This window comes from Ursus americanus, chromosome 36, assembly GCF_024610735.1.
Source record: "Ursus americanus isolate L20-20 chromosome 36, mUrsAme1.1.p, whole genome shotgun sequence".
In the NCBI taxonomy this organism is placed as follows: domain Eukaryota; kingdom Metazoa; phylum Chordata; class Mammalia; order Carnivora; family Ursidae; genus Ursus; species Ursus americanus.
The window spans coordinates 9195391-9218740 of NC_142162.1; the positions used below are offsets into that span (position 1 = coordinate 9195391).

General features: G+C 36.7%; 1 protein-coding gene across 1 annotated transcript in view; it reads left to right on the forward strand.

The window, feature by feature from the left end:
* UNC13C (unc-13 homolog C) overlaps positions 1–23350 on the forward strand; it is a 631335-nt gene that overhangs the window by 42650 nt on the left and 565335 nt on the right. Inside the window, exons 2-3 of the mRNA XM_087859197.1 lie at positions 13100–13283; positions 17869–17943. The gene's annotated coding sequence lies outside the window, so the exon portion shown is untranslated. The remainder of the gene's footprint in view (positions 1–13099; positions 13284–17868; positions 17944–23350) is intronic.

Below are 23350 nucleotides of genomic sequence, written 5' to 3' on the forward strand. Positions count from 1 at the left end.
CACAAGAGTAAAATTCCTTGAGTTTTTGTATGTCAAAGAACTTTGTACTTTAAAAAAAAAATAGTATTATATTAGTTTCAGGTGTATAAGACAGTGATTCAGCAGTTCTATACATTACTCAGAGCTCATCATGATAAATATACTTTTATTCCCCTTCACCTAGTTCATCCATGCCCCCACCTCCCCTCTGGTAACTACCAGTTTGTTTTCTGTATTTAAGAGTCTGGTTTTTGTTTTTTGTTTTTTTGTTTTTTGTCTCTTTTCTTTGTTTGCTTGTTTCTTAAATTCCACATATGAGTGAAATCATATGGTATTTGTTTTTCTCTGAATTATTGCACTTATAGGATTATACCCTCTAGATCCATCCATGTTGTTGCAAATGGGAAGATTGCGTTCTTTTTTATGGCTCAGTAATATTCCATTATACACAAACACACACACACACACACACACCCCACCTCTTCTTTATCCATCCGTGTATCAATAGACACTTGGATTGCTTCCATAATTTGGCTATTGTAAATAATACTGTAATAAACATAGGGGTGCATATATCTTTTTGAAATAGTATTTTCATATTCTTTGGGTAAATACTCAGTAGTGGAATTACTGGACCATATGATAATTATATTCTTAATTTTCTGAGGAACCTCCATCCTGTTTTCCACAGTGGCTGCATCAGCTTGCATTCCTACCAACAATCATGAGAGTTCCTTTTTCTCCACATCCTCACCAACATTCGTTTCTTGTGTTTTTGATTTTAGCCATTCTGACAGGTGTGAGGTTTTGATTTGCATTTCCTTGATGATTGGTGATATTGAGCTTCTTTTCAAGAGCCTGTTGGTCATCTGTATGTCTTCTCTGGAGAAATGTCTGTTCATGACTTCTGCCCATTTTTAATTGGATTATTTGTTTTTGTGTGTGTTGAGGTATATAAATTGATTAAAGATCTAAATGTGAGACCTGAAATCATAAAATTTTGCATATTAGCCCCTTATTTTCTCCCATTTTGTAAGTTGTCCTTTTTGTTGATTTTTTTTTTCTGTGCAAAAGCTTTTATTTATTTATTTATTTTTTTTTGGTGTAGTCCCAATAGTTAAATTTTGCTTTTGTTTCCCTTGCCAAAGAAGACATATCTAGAAAAATGATTCTATGGCTAATGTCAAAAAGATTACTACCTGTATTTTCTTCTAGGAATTTTATGATTTCAGGTCTCACATTTAGATCTTTAATCAATTTTGAGTTTATTTTCTATATGGTGTAAGAAAGTGGTTCTGCTTCATTCTTTGCATGTAGCTGTTCAATTTTCCCAACAGCATTTGTTGAAGAGACTTTTTCCAATTTTCAAGAATTTGCCTCCTTTGTCAAAGATTAACTGACTGTATAAGCGTGGGTGTATTTCTGGGCTCTCTATTCTGTTCTATTGATCTATGTGTCTATTTTTGTGCCAGTACCCCACTGTTTTGATTACTACAGATTTGTGATATATCTTGAAATCTGGGATTGTGATACCTCCAGTTCTGTCTTTTTCAAGATTGCTTTGGCTATTCAGGGACTTATGTGGTGCCATACAAATTTTAGGATAATTTGTTCTAGTTCTGTGAAAAATGCTTTTGGTATTTAGATAGAGAGTGCATTAAATCTGTCGGTTGCTTTGGGTAGTATGACATTTTAACAGTATTTTTTCTCCCAACTGCTGAGCATAGAATATCTTTCCATTTGTTTATGTTGTCTTCAATTTCTTTTATCAAGAACTTTGTACTCATTATCCTTCAAAGTCATTTTATCTGAATAGCAAATTCATGGCTTTTATTTTCTTTCCTTATGTATTTTAATTTTGTTAGTCCAGTGCTTTCTGACAAATGTATCAAAAATTTTAAAAACAATCTGTTTTTTTTTTCCTTATAAGTATCTTGGTCTTTTTGTCTGGATTTGCAAATTATTTGCTAGAATATCTGCTGGCATTGATTTTTATGGGTTAATTTTTCCAGGTATGCAATATGCCTTCTCAAAACAACATATTTCAATTTTTTTGTTGTTCAAAATTTTAAGAAATTTTCCTTCATTTACATTTTTACTTTTTTTTCCTTAACGTCCTCCTACTACATGTATATTAGATTTTCTTTGCCTAGCTTTTATAGTTTTAATTTTATCTTGCATTATTTTTACTATTTTATATATTTTTTACTCCGAAAAAGTAAAAATTATATTTTTCTTAAAGTAGTATCAATTGTGTTTATGCATTTGGTGTTCTTTCATTTCTGAAGTAATTTTGCTTTATTTCTAATTTTTTCTGACTTCTATAACCTTATTTATGGTTTTTCTAATTAGATTTTAAGTTACTCTTTCATATCTTATATCATCTTAAATTTTTTTAGCTCCTTTGAAGTGTTAGCCTACTACTTTTTAAAATTTTTTAATTTTCATTAATTTATTTTTAGGTTATTTTTAAAATCTGTTTTGTGGGGTTGTTTTTATGTTACATTTTTACTTTCTGGAGGGATGTTATTCTGCTTCATATACATTTTTTTTTTTAATTTTGTTTTGTAACAACTTTGGGAGTTGTATTTCTCTTCTACTCATTTTTTCACAAAATTAGTTTTCAGGAACATAGATTTTTGCAGTCATTGTGAGTTGAAGTATGTGGTTGCTGTTCTCAAATGACTGACTACTTTTAAGTGAGTGCCTTTGTTCTTTTTGGTTTCTCCTGTTCTTAAGTCTTTTACATTTCTTGTGGCTTCTTTCTCTTTCCTCTCACACAAAAACTGATACTGGGAGCATCTTATAGCTGTTTATATTTTGGGATGAATATATTCTGTCAACTGTTTCTGTTTGTTGGTTATTGGTGGGATTTCGGTCTTGCTCTCTAGTTACTCTGTTTTCAGTGTTATTCCCTTGACTAGTCTTGAAGGACAGCTCATCACGAAGATTAAGGTGGAGGTAGGAGGGAAAGGAGAAACATAAATTATATTAAATTCTTTTACTTTAATGAAGTATTTGCCTTTCTTGAAGATAAATAACTATTTTTGGCACAAGCCAGTCTGTTGAAATTTGTTTTGTAGTTATATGTAAATAGTAATATATGGAACAGTATTTATTTAAAAATAATCTATTTGTAGATTAGTAGATTCTATAAAGTCTTTGTTCTTAAATAGGTAACTTCATTTTTTTTCCCCTGTGACCTCTATATCTCAAAATATTTTGCATATTTAACTTGGAGAAACTTCTGAGGCCCAATAAACATACCTGGATTTTGATTTGTACATGCATTCTGTGCACAATGGGGAATGTCTCTGATGGTAAAATGGGATTGTTTTCATGGCTTTGGAATCTTGGCTTTGGATACTAAGAGGATAAATATCCTTACACTCTGGGCCAGAGAGGAATGTGACCAACTTACTGCATAGCAGAGGGTTATTTAGAGAGCAGTTAAGAGACAGTATTATACCATATTATAAAAGCTCATTTCTCTACACAGCCTCGGTGGGTTCTGATTATTCCTGTGTGAACTGGTTCCTCAACTAATATTAAAATTTACTTTATAAAGTTGCCTTTAGTGAATTAGTCAGGGGTCCTTGATATTGGAAGGCTTCTATCAATCCAAGAGTAATACAACAGTAACCAACAGGAAACTTGGAAGATATTATGCACTTACCAGGATAAGTAAGAATCTGAAGAAAACAGTGTGAGGAAGCAGAGACACTCTGGACATTGAGTGACAAAGGAAAGAAGGTTTCAGTATAACCACTGAAACTCTGTGGAAGGAGCTTTTGTAATCAAAGCCTATCAACTAACAATAGCTTCTGGAAGCCATTGATAGCAAGAAGAAGCACCAGAAACAGTGCCCGGCTAAGGAAAGATCTTAAGTCCCGAGGTCTCAGAACGTCCCATATTTGAATTTCTCTGTAAGAAAGGAGGAGTCAGTCTTGTTTTTGTATGTAATCTGGAATTGGAAGAAGATCTGAATTTCTTATGCCTTTGAGCTTTCTAGCAAAAATCAAAAATTGTTGGCCAGTAAGCAAAGAACCCACAGTTGGGGTTTTTGTTTGTTTTGTTTGTTTGTTTTCGGGGTTTTTTGGTTTGTTGTTTTTTTTTTTTTTTGCATTTTGTTTTTACATGACAGTCATTTTAAAAATCGCAAGAATTTACACAAAGTTCCACATTTCTAGCCTATTTTTAAAAATAAGCAGATTTCATTGTTTGGTGCTCCTGTCGTTTGGCAGCTATCCCTTTTATCTAGGCCTTGTATTTTGTTGTGTCCTATCGTCCGTATATCTTTGAATTTTATCACACTCCACTGACTCAAACCATTGAGATGGCCTTCTTGACTATTCGAAGTATTTGTATTTGTAACCTGTGTCTTGCAGGAGAAAGAGAATAATTATATTCCAAATACTTGGATTGAGTTTGCCATCCAGAAACCCTGGAGTGGTAGAGATCTCACTCAGATCCACAGATGATTATCGTAGAAGTACAGCCAAGGGAAAATGTCTGCAAGCTGATAAAGCAGAAGTGAAGAAGAGTCAGAGCAGAATAACTGATCATTGGAAATAAGCCTAAAAGAGATGACAGCAGAGAGGGAAACCACCCGAGAAATCTGAGGCCCCTCAGTGCAGCCCCTGTTCATGCTTTTAAGGAGCTTGAGTTGGAGGCAGTTCCAGCATTCTGTTCTTCACTTCCAGCGAGAACTTGAGAAACTATTTTCTGAATGTTAATACACAGTTTTACATAATACCCACTTCACATAGCAGTATTTTTAAAAATTGTAAAACCCATAACATAAAATTTATTATCTTAATCATTTTGAAGTATATAGTTCAGTACTGTTAAGTATATTCATATTATACAACAGATATTTAGAACTTTATCTCACAAAACCGAAACTCTATACCCATGGAACAACTTCTCACTTCTCTTCCTCCAGCCCCTAGCAATCACCATTCTAATATTTTACAGTTTTTCAAAGAAATTTGACTACTTTAGGTATCTCATGTAAGTGGCATCTTACAGTATTTGTCTTTTTTTGACTGGCTTATTTCACTTAGCATAATGTCCACTAGGCTTATCCATGTTGTAGCATGTGTCACAATTTCCTTACTTTTTAAGGTTGAATGATAACCTCTTGTATGTGTATACTACATTTCCTTTATCGGTTTATCCATTGATGGGCTTTTGGGTTACTTCTACCTCTTGGCTATTACAAATAATACTGCAATGAACATGAGTGCACAAGTATATCTTTGAGATTTTGCTTTCAGTGCTTTTGGATTTATATCCAAATATTGGATTGCTGGGTTATATGGTAATTCTATTTTAAATTTTTTGAGGAGGCTCTCTACTGGTTTTGAGGAAAGTGCATAGTGGGTGCACCATTTAACATTCCCACCAATGGGGCAGGAGAGTTACAATTTCTCCATATCCTTGTTAACATTTGTTATTTTATTTTATTTACTTATTTTTTGGATAGTGGCCATCCTAATAAATGTGAGGCGATGTTTCATTGTGGTTTTGCTTTGTGTTTCTCTAATGACTATTGATGTTGAGTATATTTTTATATGTTTGCCTTTTCTGTATGTTTCATATATTTGCCATTTTTATATGTTGGCTATTTGTATGTCTTCTTGGAGAAATATCTATTCAGTCCTTTGCCCATTTTTAAATTGAGTTATTATTATTATTATTATTATTATTATTATTATTTGGTTGCTGAGTTGTAGCAGTTCTTTATATATTCTGAATATTAACCTCTTATCAGATAAAGACATATACCAATGGAATAGAATAGAGCGGTGAGAAGTAAACTCACATATATGGTCAAATGATCTTTGACAACTGTGCCAAGGCAACAAGAGAAACAACAGTCTCTTCAACAAATGGTGTTGGGAAAACTAGATATCCACATGCAAAAGAATGAAAGTGGACCCTTTACCTTACACCATGTACAAAAGTTAACTAAAAGTGGATTAAAGGCCTTAAATATGAAACCTGAAATTATAAAACTCCTAGAAGAAAATATAGGGGAAAAAATTCAGGACATTAGATTTGGCAATGCTTTCTTGGATATGACACCTGAAGCACAGGCAACAAAAGCAAAAATAGACACCGAAACTACATCAGACTCAGAAATGTCTGCACAGCAAAATAAACAAAAGTGAAAAGGCAGCATACAGAATGGGAGACAATATTTGCAGGTAGCCATATTTTTAATATAGGATGATCTATCGGTGCAAAAAAAGTCTCTATGAGCTGCTGGAATTATAGGTGGTGTTAAGAGGACAATGTTTTCAAGTGGAATACCTTTCTGGAATTCTTCAAAAATGCGTATTTTTCTTTCCAGGTATATACTTGGGAACTGGCAAAAAATTCATCTGCATGAAGAAAACTTTTATTATCTCCCTTTTAATTCTTAGATGATGCTATCAGATACTGCTTCCTTCTACCACTTCCAGAGGTAGAGCATTTCCTCCTTCAAGCATCCATGAAAAATGAATAATGATGCGGATGATAACAGTAATGGCTGATACTCTGTCAAGCCCTTTATATTTTTCATGTATTTAATCTTTAAAACAAATACATGAATGGGTAGGTGGTCTTTATTTTACCTCATTTTATAGATGCCCCATAAATCAAAATTACCAACTGTACCTATGTGCTCTGATGTCAGAATTATCCTAAAAAGACTATGGATTCATTGCTTTCACTTTCTCTTCCTCCAAGTGACATACTTGACTGATTTACAACATAACCTTGGTTACTCACAGAGTCTTTTCTCAGGAGAATAGCCAAAGTAACCAAAGAGTTGCTGAAGAAGAAATTTAAAAAGGGCAAAGACATGGAAAGTGAAGGGCTCTAAAGACAAACTTCATGTAGTTCATGGCTGACCTAGAGCCAACGCTTCCGGTGATAGTTACCACAGGGTCTTTCTCCCTGGCTACAAACCAGAAAGCAGGGTTTTTGTTTTTTGTTTTTTTTTTGCTTTTTCCCTTCCAGGCTCTGCAGAGAGTGTAGATGTGTTCTCTGGAGAAAAACAACTAGGAAACTGAGCAGAAGATGAAATGCCATGAAAAAGAAGGATATGATGATGTCCAATCATATTAAATAAAATGCTCCAAGTGAATCTATTTTTTGATACAAGAATTTTAGACCATGTCAAAGAAATATATTGTTGACTTGCTTCGTGGTTTGTATATATCCTAAACAGTTATTAATTTAGGTGGAAAAGACTTAGTATGAATCATGAACCATTGCTTATAACCAGAAACTGTTGGAAGAAGAACCACTTTAATACCAAATATGGTTTTAAGACTGTTGGACAAAGGATATATCTTCATGAATTTTGAATCTGTGCAGTTTCTGGTCAATAATGATTCTCACCCAGTCATCATAGAGCTTCTACTGAGGGCATTTTCATTGCTCTTGGAATCATCAGCACATATTGAATAGCTCCTGAAATACTGGCAAGTAATATTATGATTCATAATTATACTCCTTAATTTTCACAAGAGAGGAAAAGACATCATTGCTGTTCTTGGAAGGAAGGGGAATCTAAAACTCATTTGTTTATTACTGTGTACATAAATATTTTATCTGAGACATTTCTTCTAATATTGGGCAAGATAGTTCAATTTATGAACTTTATTGTCAGGCATATAAAATGTCTAGTGGGCATAAAACGTTTAGCAAGCAAATATAAACCATTAAAATAATTTTTCCTTTTGTCAAACCAAGTTGAAATATGCATTTGAGAATCCAGAAAGAATAGAAAGGGAAAAATGGAGCATAGTGATTGAACACATAGTACATACAAACACAGGAAACTGAGGCTCAGGGAATTTACATAACTGGTATATGACCATACAGAGAGAAAGCAGCAGAGCTATGAATCAAAGATAGGTCTTTGGCATTACTTGGCACTGATATTTTTTTTTTTTTAAATTCTTATTAAAAATAAGAATTCCCCTGAAAAGTTACCATGATGAATGGGGGTCAGGTTAGTAACAGTAGAAAATAATGACAATGATATCTGGTAAGAAGTTTGGTAATATATTAATTATTATTAATTATTACCAAATAGATAATGATTATTGAGTACCTACTACATATCAGGTATATACTAAATTGCTTTACACAGATTTTGTCATTTGATTCACTAGCAAGAGGATAAATAAGAATTATTTTTATAACATTTTACAGATGAAGTAACTAAGGCTTAGGGCATTAAGAAACTACCAAAGACAGAAAGATAATTCATGCTAGGACAAAGCTTGGAAACTAGGCACGTGGTTTCCATAGGCTAGGCTTTTCAGTGCCATGTTGTATAATTAAATCATAATTCCCTGAATGAACAAGACTTGAAGGAATAAGGGAATGGAAATCATTTTACTTGATATTGTCCAAATGTTGTGTCTTTCTAGCAATTAGAACCCCCTTAAAAAAAACACAAAAACCTTCATATGATGAAGTGCTGACATGAATTTTACAGAAGCAAAGAAGAGAATAACAGGATGGGGCTTTAGAGATGCTTCACACCACACGCACTCAACATCGCATGATGGTTACCTAAAGCCTACCCAAGCAGACATACTCTAAAAGAGCATCTGCTTAAGTAATTCACCCTTTAGTAGAATTTTTAACAGATTACACATTTTGCCATTGATTATGGTGTTTAAATAAATATCTGTCAGCTATGTGGCAGAACCAGTTTTAAAGTAGAAGTTGAATGCCTGATTGCTAGTCTAGTCTCCACCACTTACTAGTTCCGTATAGTCTGGTAAGTCAGGCAGGCTTTTGGAGTCTCTGTTTCAGCATTTTAGGATGGGGCAATCACAAGACCATTATAATATCTTGCAGGATTTTAAAGATAAGTATTAAATGAGAAAAGGTAGGTAAAAACACTTTGTAAGAGGGTTTAACTTTAGACATTATTATTGTGTTCTGTCTTACCCCTGTTGGAATATGTAGTTAGGTGGTTTGTTCTGGCACACATTTGTGAGACAGCTGGTGAGAACCAAGGCTGCCATTTGGACCAGAAAAGGAACAAAGCTAATTGGTTACACAGGGACTCAACCCATGTCCTTAGGCTCATTAGCTCTGTGCTCTACCAACTAAATACACGGTTATTCACTCGCCTACCTTTCATGAGTCTGGCTTTCAGCTGGGCATTGGTGATATAAAGGTGAATGAACCATGGTCTCTGTCCTCAAGGACATCACAGTCTAGCACAAAAAGGCTAAGGTAAGTGAGTAAATTAATAGTTAACACACCTTATACTAAACTAATACTACCATAGAGATTTATAAAAGTGCTAAGGTCACACAGAGAAGAGAACTACCAGTACTGACTAGGGAACTGTGACATTCTCCTCTTGTTCCTGAATGTGTTGAACCCAAAACTTTTACATCTTTTTTTTTTTTTAATGTTTAATTCTGGTTAGTTAACATATAGTGTTATATTAGTTTCAGGTGTACAATATAGTGATTCAATAATTCCAGACATCACCCAGTGCACATCATGACAAGTGTACTCCTTAATCCCCATCACCTAGTTCACCCATCCCCCCACCCACCTCCCCTCTGGTAACCATTATTTTCTCCATAGCTAAAAGTCTGTTTCTTGGTCTGTCTCTCCTCTCTCTCTCTCTTTTTTTTTTTTTACTTCACTAGTTTGTTTCTTAAATTCCACAAATGAAATCAAATGTTATTTGTCTGTCTAACTTTTTTGGCTTAGCATTATACTCTCTAGTTCCATACATGTTGTTGCAAATGGCAAGATTTCATTCTTTTTTATGGCTGAATAATATCCTGGTGTGTGTCTGTGTATAGATATATATGTGTGTGCGTGTGAGTATGTATATGTATGTGTGTGTGTGTGTGTATATATATGTATATGTATGTATATATCTCACATCTTTATCTGTTCATCAATCACCAGATACTTGGGTTGCTTCCATATCCTGGCTATTGTAAATAACACTGCTATAAACATAGGAGTGCATGTATCCCTTTGAATTAGTAAAACTTTACATCATACGACACTTAAGTACCCTTAAATCCACAAGTTGAAAAATAGTCCATCTAATTTCTCATTTGGAAATTCTAACAGTTTATCTTTCTTTCTTTCTTTCTTTCTTTCTTTCTTTCTTTCTTTCTTTCTTTCTCTCTCTCTCTCTCTCTCTCTCTCTCTCCCTCCCTCCCTCTCTCTCTCTCTCTTTTTTCCTTTTTTTAACAATGGGCATTTATTCCCCGAGTGTGCTCCACGGTTTCTCAGGTGGTTTCACTCAGCGTGTCAGCAGGGGCTGTCGTCCTCTCAAACCTTGAATGTGGGTAGAAGGTCAGCTTCCAAAATGGCTTTTTCACATGACTGTTGGTAGGAAGTCTCAGTTCCCATCTGGCTATGGGGAGGGGACCTTTGTTACTTGCTCTGTGGGTTCCTTCTAGGCTGCTTGAGTGTCCTCGTGACATGGCAGCTAACTTTCCGAAGAGTGAGCAAACCAAAAGAGAGTGGGCAAAAAGGAAGCTGCAGTACCTTGCATGACCTAGTCTCCAAAGTTACACACTGTTACTGTCTTTCAAATGTACGCTTTTTACGTGACTCATAATTTAATGGAAAACTTCAAGAACAGAGCTTAATGTATGCTTTACTATCATGAAATCAACATTTTGCCCATCTTTCCAAATTCCATATGATAGTTTATTCCCAAATACTTGTTCCCCTATGCATTATTCAGTTATACAAAGCTAGAAACAACTTACTATTTTTGATGTAATAATGTTTTTGTCTTTGATTATCTTGACAATAATCCATTTTACCAATACATTTAAGTGCATACAGGGAGCCAATGATGGTTCAGTTTTTTTTTTTTTTTTCCTAATAGTGAGGTCCAGTGATAGGTTACCAGTTCCCTAAAATAAAGAGCAAGGTTTTCTAGAAAGCTGAAAATATAATTCAATACCTATAAGGTTAATTTCTGCTTTTTCAGGAATTCTTCTGTTGCTGAAAGCCAAATGCACAGGCAGTAGCAGAATTATATAAGAACAGTCCTTTTACTTGATCTTTTTGGTTTAGTTAGGTTTTACTACTGATAAAAAAAAGACCAGTGACCCAGACACTTCCTCTTCTCCCACCTGAACCAAAGAGACAAATGATCTAGCCCACCTATGTCTTGGGATATAGGAGATGAATGGTACCCTAGCGGTTTATTCCTCCTGAAATTACTGCTGAAAGATTTAAAGGAGAAATTATCTTATTGTCTTAATCAGTCTGTGAGTTTTTGGGCTGTACATACCTCTAGAGGTGTAAGTATGTATATGGAAATCACTCATTGCCTATCCTGTGTTGTTTTATGATACTAATTCAAGAATTTGAAAAGTTCTTTGCAAGAATGGAATGTGTCTTATCCTAATGTATAGAACTCTAACCTATTGCTTCATTCATATGATTGTGATTATGTATTATTCAGATCAGGTACTTAGCAGGTGAAAACTACCCATCAAGAGCCATGGAAATTCTGTTAGGGATTTGGTGTCCCTGAACGTCAATAACGTTGTAAGCTCTGTCACTCTCTCCATAAGTGGCATATTTTATTAGCAGCTGGTGTCCCTCAGATCCACAATTCCTGCCACTTTCAGAGATGTAGATAGTTTCTATTTTGAAATATATAACCAGAATCCTTTGATTATAGCTAAGCAGTGCATTTATCAGAACACACACACTGACTTTGGAGCATTCATGAGACATTTCTTCTTAAAAACAGAGACTGATGATCACTGCCCCTATTATTTCCTCAATGAGAGTATTTGAATTAGAGCAAATACTAACACATGTCTTTTCATCACAGTACAGACACGCTCTGAGAATCACACAGGAACAGGATCATCTTACTTGTATTTCCTTCTATAGGTTTTTTTTTTTTTTTTTAGATTTTTTATTTATTTATTCGACAGAGACAGAGACAGCCAGCGAGAGAGGGAACACACGCATGGGGGGCGGGAGAGGAAGAAGCAGGCTCATAGCCGAGGAGCCTGATGTGGGGCTCGATCCCAGAACGCCGGGATCACACCCTGAGCCGAAGGCAGATGCTTAACTGCTGTGCCACCCAGGCGCCCCTCCTTCTATAGGTTTTAACGTTTAAACCACTGACATTCTATCCTAATTTACTGAGGACTCACCTACATTGCACGGTTCTGGGTGCTGGGGGCTCTCCGCGGAGCAGCTCCAGCACTTTGTTCTGGGTGTTGCACACTAAAAAAAGAACAAGCCTCTGTAAATAGTGTTCTTCCCTCTGTGTATTGAAGGGCATTCTTCAAAACCGTGTACTGGCTAGCCTGAATTTTTCTGTATAAAAAAAGTCCAGTTTTGCCCTCTCATCTACTTTTAGGTCTGACGGTTTTCCTGTGCTACTCTGGAGTGCGTACAGCCGGGGGCAGCAGAGCTTTGTCCTGCTTCCCACTCGGGTGCTCTTGAAGGCGGGGATCACGGTGCCCCAGCGTGAGCCCCTGATGAAGCTCATTAGACCTTGAGCAGCTGCTCAAGTCCATTAACAGTCACTTGAGCAGCAGGTTGAGGAAGCTGTGCTGCTGTGAGCTAAAGGTGGGGCTGGGAATGGGGGGGGGGGTGCTCAGCTCTTGGCACCTGGCACATATATTGTGTTAAATTGGGGAGAATTATTTTTAATCATAGAAATAACTATTTATTGGTTGTCAAGCTAGTAGGTGGAATGTGTTTTGCCACAAGTTTTTGGCAAAAATGCTCTATCAGGCTTAGCTGTTCATTTTGCTGTCAGCTATTATATATTGAATGTTTAGGTAGGGTAGAGTCAATTCTAAAGTTGGCCAAGGCATATTCATCATATTCATCCTTACATGTACTGAAAAATGCCACACACATCTATGTATATGTTTCTTCTGTTCGATCTCAACTAATAATAGTCGACTTTTCTTCAGTCCCGGAAATATCCATCTATTTTGTAAAAGATGAGGAAAAGTAGATAGAAGAAAGCCAACAGACCAGATGCAGCCTAAAATCTATAAATTATTCCAGGACTTGAGCTTCTTTAAGGCTCTATTTTAAGATCCAGTACTTTTTTTGTTTGTTTCAACAGGAGGGTTAGAGGATAGAAAATGCTTTATTGATGGAAAGTGGGAGCTGTTACTCCCTCCACCTCCTCGACTCAGCAAAACTAAAAAAGCAAGCAAGCCCATCCAATTCCTAGCCAGATCTTTAGAACGTTAACATCAGACGGGAAGACGTTATTTCTAAGTGAGAAGCAAAACCCTTGTGTCACAGTAAGTTTTCCACCATTTCCCACTTTGATTTGTGTATGTGTCTTTAATTCAAATTTTTTCAAGAATCACCTTCAAATGGCTTTCCACACATGAAAAAGAAGAAAACTATCTGGGATGAGATACCAGCCTCTCCTCTCTCCAAATACGGGGTCCTGTTAGCTGTCTCTCCGTGGCTATTTGGGAATTATACTGTGTGCAGTGTACTTTTCATGATTCCAAGCACAGTCAACTACATCCAAACCAGTAATTATTAAATTGTCCATGTTATCGAAGAGGTTGCACACACGGCTAGCAGCGCTGGCCGTACAATTGTCTCCTAGGTCATCGCTCCGAGATAAAGAAAAAAAATTAGGCTGAGGAGCTTGGGCATCCAGGCGTTTTCCCCAGCGATGAAGCTGCGTCCCACAGTTAGTTGTCAGTGCGGTGGTGACGCTGGCCACACCTCGCAGCGGCCACGGTGCATCTCCCCTGAGCAGGGGCTGTGTGGCTCAGCCTGGAGGAGCTGCTCTGTGCAGCGGCAGGGGCGGCAGCAGAGGGAGCCGAGGAGCTCTGGGCAGAGGAGGCTGAGGGATCGCAGTGTCTGTGCTGCATTCCCCAAAGCCGCCGCCGCCGCGGTGGCCCGCGCTGTGTGAAGTTCCCCGCACGCACTTCAGCCTCAATTGTTGATGAACCTTGGCGCTCATCAACGCACGGGAGACAACCCATTTTGCTTTCTTAGAGACAGGGATGAGAAATGAGCTGCCGAAGGAATTTGGCAATGAGGAGAGTGAAAGGCAGTTTCATGCCAGCAGCTAAGTTGTAAAATTGCTTTGGAGGCTGCTGCCTGGGGAGCACGATAGAATTGACAAGAACCGACACCGTTGCAGACCAAAGGCATGCCCGATTGCACTTGAGTCGGATCGCTGGGATACAGCCTCCTCTCCTGCTCTAACTATTTGTGGCTGAATAAAGGAAAGGAGACTGGAAACAGGATTCCAAGTGGTATTCCTGAAAGGAAAACATATACACCCCAAAAGGAGGGCAGAAACAGCCCAGCTGGTGTGTACCTTTTTTTTTTTTAAAGGAGAATCCCTCAGGTATGTTCTCTTTTCCCTGTCTGCGCTTCCTCATCTGCATGTGATTTTGTGTCTGCATTTTCTTGTTTCTTTTTGTTTGCACTTTGAATCACAACCATGGGGGTTCTCCTAGTGTAGTAGATGCATTTGTAAATGCTCAGCTCTTCGGTGTTTCTAATATGGGTGGCTCATAGGATATGAGGATATGTAGGATCATGGACTTCTCAATCACTGCTTTATTTTAAATGCAGAATGATGAATGATTGCTTAGTTTCCACTCAACTTTCAGGGGAATATCAGCTCACGGACAAACAAGGCAGGGGTAAAAGGCTGGGATATTTCCTAATCCCTTGGGTTTTGGGGACAAAATTAGAGCCAAACAGAAAAGTTGGGGCTTCTGAGAAGGGGTTAAAGCCAAAATGCCATAGACTAGCACTATGTCACTCAAGTGTTTTTCCAGTTCAGCATCAGTCTGGAGCAAATTGAGCTTTACTAGTGGTTCTGCATTTCCAGCTCTTGAGCAGTCTTTCAAGATGAAGATACTGCAGATTTGCTTTCAAGAGATCAATTGCTTAAATTGTGTTCTTGGTTCTGTTTTACAATTGTTCTATGGTGCTGAAGGAGGCAGTCTAAAAAAATCCTTTTGCCTCAACAGCTCGAGTAAACCCTAACTTCTGCAATTACATCATCTATATACTTGTATAATAAAGAGAAAGACAGATAAGGCAACAATAGTAACGTTGGCTGCCTTAGTACCTTAGGCTGAAATGACAAAGCTTAAAGTCAATTTTCCTTATTAGGCTTTCAAGAGAAAAAGGAAAGAGGTGGGTGGATAACACACAAAAAAATGAGTTTTTGGAAATACTCTGCATTTCTTTAAAAAGCTAAGAATATAAGTTTATCTCATTTTTGAATTAATGGTAAATATGCTTTTAAAAAATTTTGCTGTCTTTTACACTTCAATACATTATTTTCATAAAAGTGGGTACAACCAGCAATAAATTAAACATACATGTATTTAAATTCAATGAGCTTTACTGGAGGGGAGAAATAAGAGAATGAGAAAGTTTGCCACATTTCTGTATATATCAAAATATAGATTTTTAAGTGTTAATACAAAGAGTTAATGCCAAAGCTCTAGAACCTGACTTTAAATTATTGTTGGTGCTATTTTCTTATGATTTAAAAGTTCAAATGGAGTAGAAGTAAATGAAATTTAAATTGTAATTTATGCATACTGTAAAGTAAAGCAACTATCCTGCTCTTTTAAATCCAAAACCTCATTTTTGCCGAATGTTACGGATCCAGAGCACTAAATTGGGCCATACAAAAAAAAGAAGAAGAAGAAAAAAAGAAAAGTGGGTAAATCAGGTGTTTCAAAATTCCACACATTACTATAATAACAACAATGTCAAAATATGGTCAGTAACTATAAGCAACTCCTGGGCGAGAAGAGTGATTTGGAAGGTGGGCAGAAAGTTGAGTTTGCATTAGTAGGGTGTGGAAAAAATTGTGTATTTCTTCTGTGTTGACATCTTATATGAAAAGTGTTACAGTACCTGTGGATGAAACACTATAGCAAGGACACTACAGTTACTTTACCGAATCCATTAAATGATCACTTTTCAAAGTAATGAATAAACTGAACTGAGGTAATTTGCAAGACTATTTGACACTCTCATAATCAAAGTTGCCTGTTCAGACCACAGTGGAATTCTGTGAAGAGTGTAACGTCAGTAGAATGGTGAACTTTGGTTTGAAGGTGAATAAGCAGGTGTGGGCTTATTTCCTAGTATGATTGTTTGTTGCCAGGCTTCCATTACAGAGATTTGGAAAGTTCTTCCAGAAATTGTCATCACCATGTGCTACGTAAAATGTGAGGTAAACATGTTAGATAAGCCTAGAGAATTCAATTATCATGTCCTTATTGTAAACCGTTTCCCTTCCTTGGCCATCTAACGCCTTTCTATGGTTGCTAGTCTTTAACTATGAGGCAGTGAAGTATGTGGTACACAGAACTACTTATTTAAGAGCCCATGGGTCATTGTAAACGGATGACAACTGTGGTGATTCCCTTTCAAAGACAAATTATACAAAGTGTGCATGTGTGTGTGTGTGTTGTATGTCTGTGTGTGTGTGTATGTGTGTGTGTGTGTGTGTGTGTGTGTGTGTAAGGGTCACTTGAGAGTGGGATGCCCTTCGTGTCTTTGCTGATATAGGGCAAATCTGTGATTTTGAATATCAGTAAACTTGGTATGGTAGTATCTTTTTCCCAATGCCCCACACACTTTCAGTTCTATTGACCTGTTCAGCTAATGCAATGCAAAGTCCCTACCGTAAGTTTTCTGAGACATTATGCCACCTGTACATTGTCTTCCAATTTCAATACCATCAGCTTCTGTTCTTCATTCTTTCCATCCCACCCATAGTCTTTACTATGGAAGGACTTTCCCCAGAATTTTTGAAACATGGGAATTATGTTCCCACCTGAGAAAAATATGCCTGTTTTTCAGCTGGAAATTTTTGGAATTTTAAATACACACCAAATTTGTTTCTAAAACACACTTTTACAGATAAAAAGCCACTTTCTACCTGTGTCATGGTTTATATGTATTATCAACTTATTTGATAATACCTTTAAGATAATACCACTCAAGCAATAACTGCAAAGTCAAGAAATTAAATTTGCATCATTTGTTGTAATTTTTATTATTAGAAATCCTTTCTGGATCTCAAATGCTCTGTGCTTATGTGGCTAAGCTCCAGTTCCCTTCCAGCCTAAAAAAGGGGGGTATTTATTAATAGCCCTCTCAATTTGTAGCTTTTGAGCGTGCAGAAGATTGAGGGCTCAGTTCTATGATATCTGTAGAGGTAACGGTTGCTTCAGCAGTGTTCGCTCCACTTGTAGTATTTTGAGGCATAGTTAGGTGAAGAGGTGGTCTTCTAACCTCTGCATCAGAAGTCCTCCAGAGGAGAAGGAGAAATGAAGACACACTGAATCATTTCTCCTTCTCTTGTGAAAATGGTTGTGATCCAAGAGGCATAAATATTTCCTCTCTTTCTCTCTCTCTCTCTCTCTCTTTTTTTTTTAAAGATTTTACTTAGTTATTTGACAGACACAGAGAGAGAACACAAGCAGGGGGAGCGGCAGGCAGAGGGAGAGGGAGAAGCAGGCTCCCCACCAAGCAGGGAGCCCAACGTGGGCCTTGATCCCAGGACCCTGAGACCATGACCTGGGCCAAAGGCAGGCACTTAACCAACTGAGCCACCCAGGTGCCCTGTTTCCTGTCTCTTACATATCCTCATTATATGGTTTAGCCTCAGCATATAGAAAATATTATAATCTTCAAGTGGGAAATATTTTATATTATTTCTCTTACGTAGTGAGTTAAAGTATTTTGTGGAAATAAATACTGGTTAGCAAGCTATAAACTCAACATTATGAATAATACTTAGGGATTCCAAAGTAGTTTTAAAAACTGATCAGAGAAGATGGGTTTTCCTCTAAAATATTTTCTTGTCTCCCTTAGACTCTTACAACTTCATCTTCAGCCTGTCTCTATTCTCAACAGCCAGTCTCCCTTGGTCCAAGTCCAATGTTCAAGGTAAAATAGACTTTATTTTTTTCTGAGCATTCTGGCTTTTGAGAGTCTAAGTGCAATATGTCTTCTTGATAGACAAAAAATATATATTTTTTGAATGAAAATATGTTGTTTCATGTGTTTCATAAGTTGAAATAAGAGACTCCAGAAGTAGCTTTTCTAGGTGCGTTAAAACTAAGGGGAAAAAAAAAAGGCAACAGTACCTTTCAGATAAGGATGACGATTTCTCTTTTATACATGGAAAAACTGATCACTTGGGCACAATTACTGAGGTGTGTTTCTGAGTGAGAACACCGTTGATCTGATTCTAGAAACAGTGGAGAAAGAACAGCCATGTTTTAAATCATGTCATTAAGTGGCATATAGCTAAGAAAAAAAAAATTAACAAAACCCTAAACAATTGCTTTATTAGAACTATTTAGTAAATATTGTCAACCAGATAAAAATAAAAATAAAGAATTGACGCAAGCATTCCAACCAGAGTCCCATGCTTTTCGCTGTCCATTAGAAAATACTATAGTTCGTCAAATCCTGGTTCATTTTCCAACTGGCTGGGTAAAGTGGGGCTGTCCTTTTCTTTTCTTTCCTTTCTTTTTTTTTTTCTTTTTTATTTTATTTTATTTATTTATGTGACAGAGAGACAGCCAGCTAGAGAGGGAACACAGCAGGGGAGTGGGAGAGGAAGAAGCAGGCTCCCAGAGGAGGAGCCCGATGTGGGACTCAATCCCAGGACTCTGGGATCACGCCCTGAGTGGAAGGCAGACGCTTAACAACTGCACTACCCAGGCGCCCCGGGGCTGTCCTTTTCTAAGCACTGGTTTTCTCATCTGTAAAAGACTTTCATGCTCATGAAGACTCAGTTCTCAGACTCAGAAATTCTATAAAATCTACATAATGCGGGCTCTCTACGGTTGACTCTATTTGAAAGGAAGCTACAGAATTAGTTGATTCTGGTTTGCTTCTCCCGAGACTAGAGGTTTATAAATATCCATTCCTGCCTGAGAAACTGAAGAAACAGTGTTAATCCTTGTAGGACTTCAACAAAATTTGTCAACTTGTTTTCCTTCACATAACATGGCATATTCCATGAAACTGCATATTTTGTGTACAGCCCCGTATTTGTGGGTCATAAATATTTGCTGCGACTTTGATAATGTTGAAGTGCTGTCATTTCGTTACAAGAGAGAAATGGTATTCCGGTACTTAGCTGCTCACTTTACTTGCGTCATTCATAGGACAATTTTTCTGAGAGCTTTTAAAGTTAAAGTGTACATGCATACTCAGTCATTTGAGTGAAATTGTTCTCTCTCCTTTCAGCTGTCTTCCCTTCTGGATGGGCACCCTTGTAAGAACGTGCTAGAAGGGGATTGCAGGGCTCTCTCATGGCTGAAGGGACAAACTTAACTAGGGAAGTGCTTTCCTTTTTAATTTCAAAGAAGTTTGATTGACAGGAGGCCAGATATGTAGATTAACTTCCATTATGTAAAAATTAAAATTTAATTCTACTAGCTTCTTGGAATGTAACTGATAGGATTAGAAGATCATGATGAATACCCAGTCAATCATCACAATGTTACTGGGCAGTAGGTGAAGAACATCTTTTTTTTTTTTTAAATAAGCCATAAATAAAACTTGATAAATAAATACAAAAAATTACAGTAAATGCATACATCAGTTGCTGTTTTCCTGTATTTAGCCTTGATGAGGGGCATTCTTCTGATCCTCAGTCTACTTTTTGTTCTGGTGAACTGAATTTCTTTAGCGGCCTATTAATACCTCATTAAGGGCATTTACATTCTATGTCTCACCAAGGTGAAGAGATTCAACCCTCCTAGTTTCCCCCAAACTGCTTCTTTTCCTGATTTCTTGTCTCCCAGGCTCAAATCTTAAGTGTTTTGCACTGCCTTGTTCTTCCTCATGACCCATAGTCAGTTACCGAATCTTGTTTTCTCTTGGATACGTCATTTCCAGCCATGCCTTCTTTCCTCCTCCTGTTGTACCACCTTAGTTCAAGTTATCTCTTTGTGAGTAAAATAATACTTCAGTCTTTCAATTGTTCTCTCTTTATGAGCCTCTCCTCTGAGCATCTGTTCGGCACACTATTGCCAGATTCATTGTCCTAAAAAATGCCTTGATCATGGCACATGTCAATCTCTGTTCAAAACCTTTCAAGGACGCCACATCGTATATAAAATCCTAAACTACTTAGGGTGGAAAAGAAAAAACAACCAGATTCCAGACTGTCTTCCCAGCTTTACTTTCTTCCAGTTTCTTACCGTGTCTCTGATTCCAGTTAAACAGAATACTCAGTTTCCAAATACTGAAATTTTATACAATTCTATAGTACTGAAGTATTTGCAGAATTCATTTGCTCATGAATCATATACTTTCTTATGAGATTTCTCTTTTGGTCTCAACCTATAGTTTAGACATTTAGTATTCTACATAATGTTAAAAAAATGTTTTAGCAGTACTATAAACCAATTAAGTACATGATCCGAGTAAACTTTGGCAAGTTACTCAAACTTTCTGCATCTTAACTTCTCAATCAGAAAATAATGGCGTCATAAAGAGCATTGCTTCAAAGAGTTTTTATGAAAATTAAATAATATAAAGTGCCTAACAAATACTAGCTATCATTAATCATAGTTATGTTCATATACCTCACTACTTTATGAATAGAAGGTGAGCGCTCAGTAAATCTCTTTACTTTTCTGTTTAATGTGAACTCTCTAATATTATTCGTTATTAGAGGAAAGACTAGTAAGGGAAGGAGAGAGACTAGTATACAAAGTAAGAAATAACAAAAGGAAAAAATGTCAGAAGGAAAAACATACGCCTCTCCTGTGACCTGAGACAATAATTATCTTAGCAACTACATTTAGAGCAAATTGAAATAGCTTTGAACACGCTATTTTTGATGAAATCAAAGGCCCTGAAAATCCAAAATTCTTATGTGTGTTTTTCGTAGAATTATGAAACAGCAAATCTTAATGACTTCGGTATTACAGCTGAAAGGGGTTTCGCGAAGAGTCTACCACAGCAAAATGCTTCTGCAAACAAGCAGAGAGATGAGAGTATGACCCGTGACCCCTGATTTATTCTCATTCTTCAGGAGGCCCTCAATAGCTCTTCAGCAAATGTCAGGATCTATGTAGCTCATGAACAGAACCGCTAAAAAGCAGAAGTGTAGCTTCGAGAGTGGTGGAAGAGGAATAATTAATAACAGGGGAAATGCCTGCCTGACTTTACCTACGTCCGAACCATGTTACATTATAGATCCATGTCAATTTGGTCTGGTGTATGTCTTCCTGTTCTTTGGTGATTGTAGTAACAATTCCTCCCCCATTAGCTCCGGGTCCCATATCCTCCCTCCCTTTGATCTAAATCTTCCCTGATAATCTAGAATGTGGTCTGTCGCTCCCCTACTTAATTACGGCAGCATATCCAACTTGTGTCCAGTTTATTGGTTTTTATCACCCTGGTCCCTGCTTTGTGGTCCTAGTTTCCAAAGGATTCAGCAATAGCCACGATTATGGAATGAAATCCAGGGAATTTCCAAAGGTGTTTTTTAGTTTTCGAAAGGAATTCTTAGAGCATCTGTTAATTCTGACATAGGAGGCAATATGGTTAATTATAGACAGGTGCTTTCATTTGCAATATTTCATTTTGGAGGAAAATTTCCCAGAAAGAGTGAATGAGGCGTCTGAGCAAAAATGTTCCTTCATTCTTTGGTTGAGCTTGAAATCTTTAAATTTCTCAGTAGTGATGGTAAGCAAAGAAGCTGCCTATTAAGAGGCAAAGTATGGTGAACGCTAGAACCTATCGAAAGAAAATTTGAGCCTAACTTTTTAAGCGTTCTTTGTGAGTTTCAGCGTTCCTTGTTAACTTTCTCTTAATGTACTTGACACTATAAGCCTTGGTGAATTTCTCTTAGTTAGTTCCAGTTGTCTGCACTTACTAAGATACTATTTGCTGATTGTTCGAAAGATACTGAAAGATATTATTTGCTGATTGTTGTGTTTTGAATATAGAGCTTTCTTCCATGAGAATGAAGATGTTTCTTAGAATGCAGAAAATTTGAAAAAGTTCACAAGATGTGAAACAAATTTCAAATGTCAGAATTACAAAATTCTAGATAGGGTTTTTAAAAAAATTACAGGAGCACCAAGAAGATACATATCATAGTAGTTACAGTTTCTGGATGTCTGTTTTTCAACTATTTCTCAGTTAATCCATGTGTTGTCTCCATTTTTATTGCGAATTCAGTCTCTTAGTTGGGTTATTTGAAACTCATAGAAGACAATTTACTGTACTACTTAATACCAGTTGGAAATGGACCAAAAGATAAAACCTGTTCATATTTTTACGCAAAGAAATGTGTTACACTATGTCTGTAAATATTAATGACTGAGAAAACCAAGCAATTTGAAGTCTCATGGAAAGATACTGTAAATTCCTATTTATGAGGAATTCAGACATTAGTGAACAATTAACTAATTTGTGCCAGTAACTTTGGAACAAGAATGAATGCGATAGATATTTGTAGGTGATGATACTACTCAAAGATTAAGATGTTATCTTGTGTCTGTAATACTGTACAATGATATGTATTCATTATGACGGCTTGGAAGATTTCCAAGGCTTCCCCTTAGTACTTTTCACATTATAAAATATTAAGTTATGTTTTAGCATAATTGATCTTTATTTAATACTTTCTAATTATTTGGTAAGTAGATATTTTGGATAAATAGGCATTTCATATTTTGTTAAATAACACAATGTTGATGAGAGGTGGCTGGGTAATTAGAATTCTAATATGTTTTGAGATATAGTAGAAATAACCTTTGGAAAGTGAGTTAACTCTTATATGGATTGATTATCAGTGTTAAGGGAAATATTCTGTACCAAGATCACAGACTGGCTCCTAACAGGTCATATTGTAAGAGGAAAACAATTGGTCTAAAAAGGAATGGAAAAGGAATTCATGTTATGCAAAATCCATCTCTCTTCCCAGAAAAGCAGCTCAAAGCCAGAGTCCTACTGAGGGAAACTTGAATACCAGCTCTATGCATGAAAGATAGTACATTTTAATATTTCTGAATATTAGCAGGTTTATATTAATTACATTTTGTTTAGATCACTACTGAACTTCGTCTGACAGTCCTGAAGCCTCCGCAAATGGCTACATAAGGTGGGGCCAAAGTGTTACAAATAATAAGAGAAAATCAAGCTTAGATTTGAAACATGTCTGCAAAATTCATCTTTCAGAAATCCCAGCATGCCCAAATGACTGTGTTTCTATTTTCTGTTCTTGCTGTATGCCTTAGGCTGCCTGAGGGACATCTCCTGCACCTTTCTGACTGGGAGGTGTGTATCCTGCTTCTTGAGCTGCTGCCTTTGTCCTAAT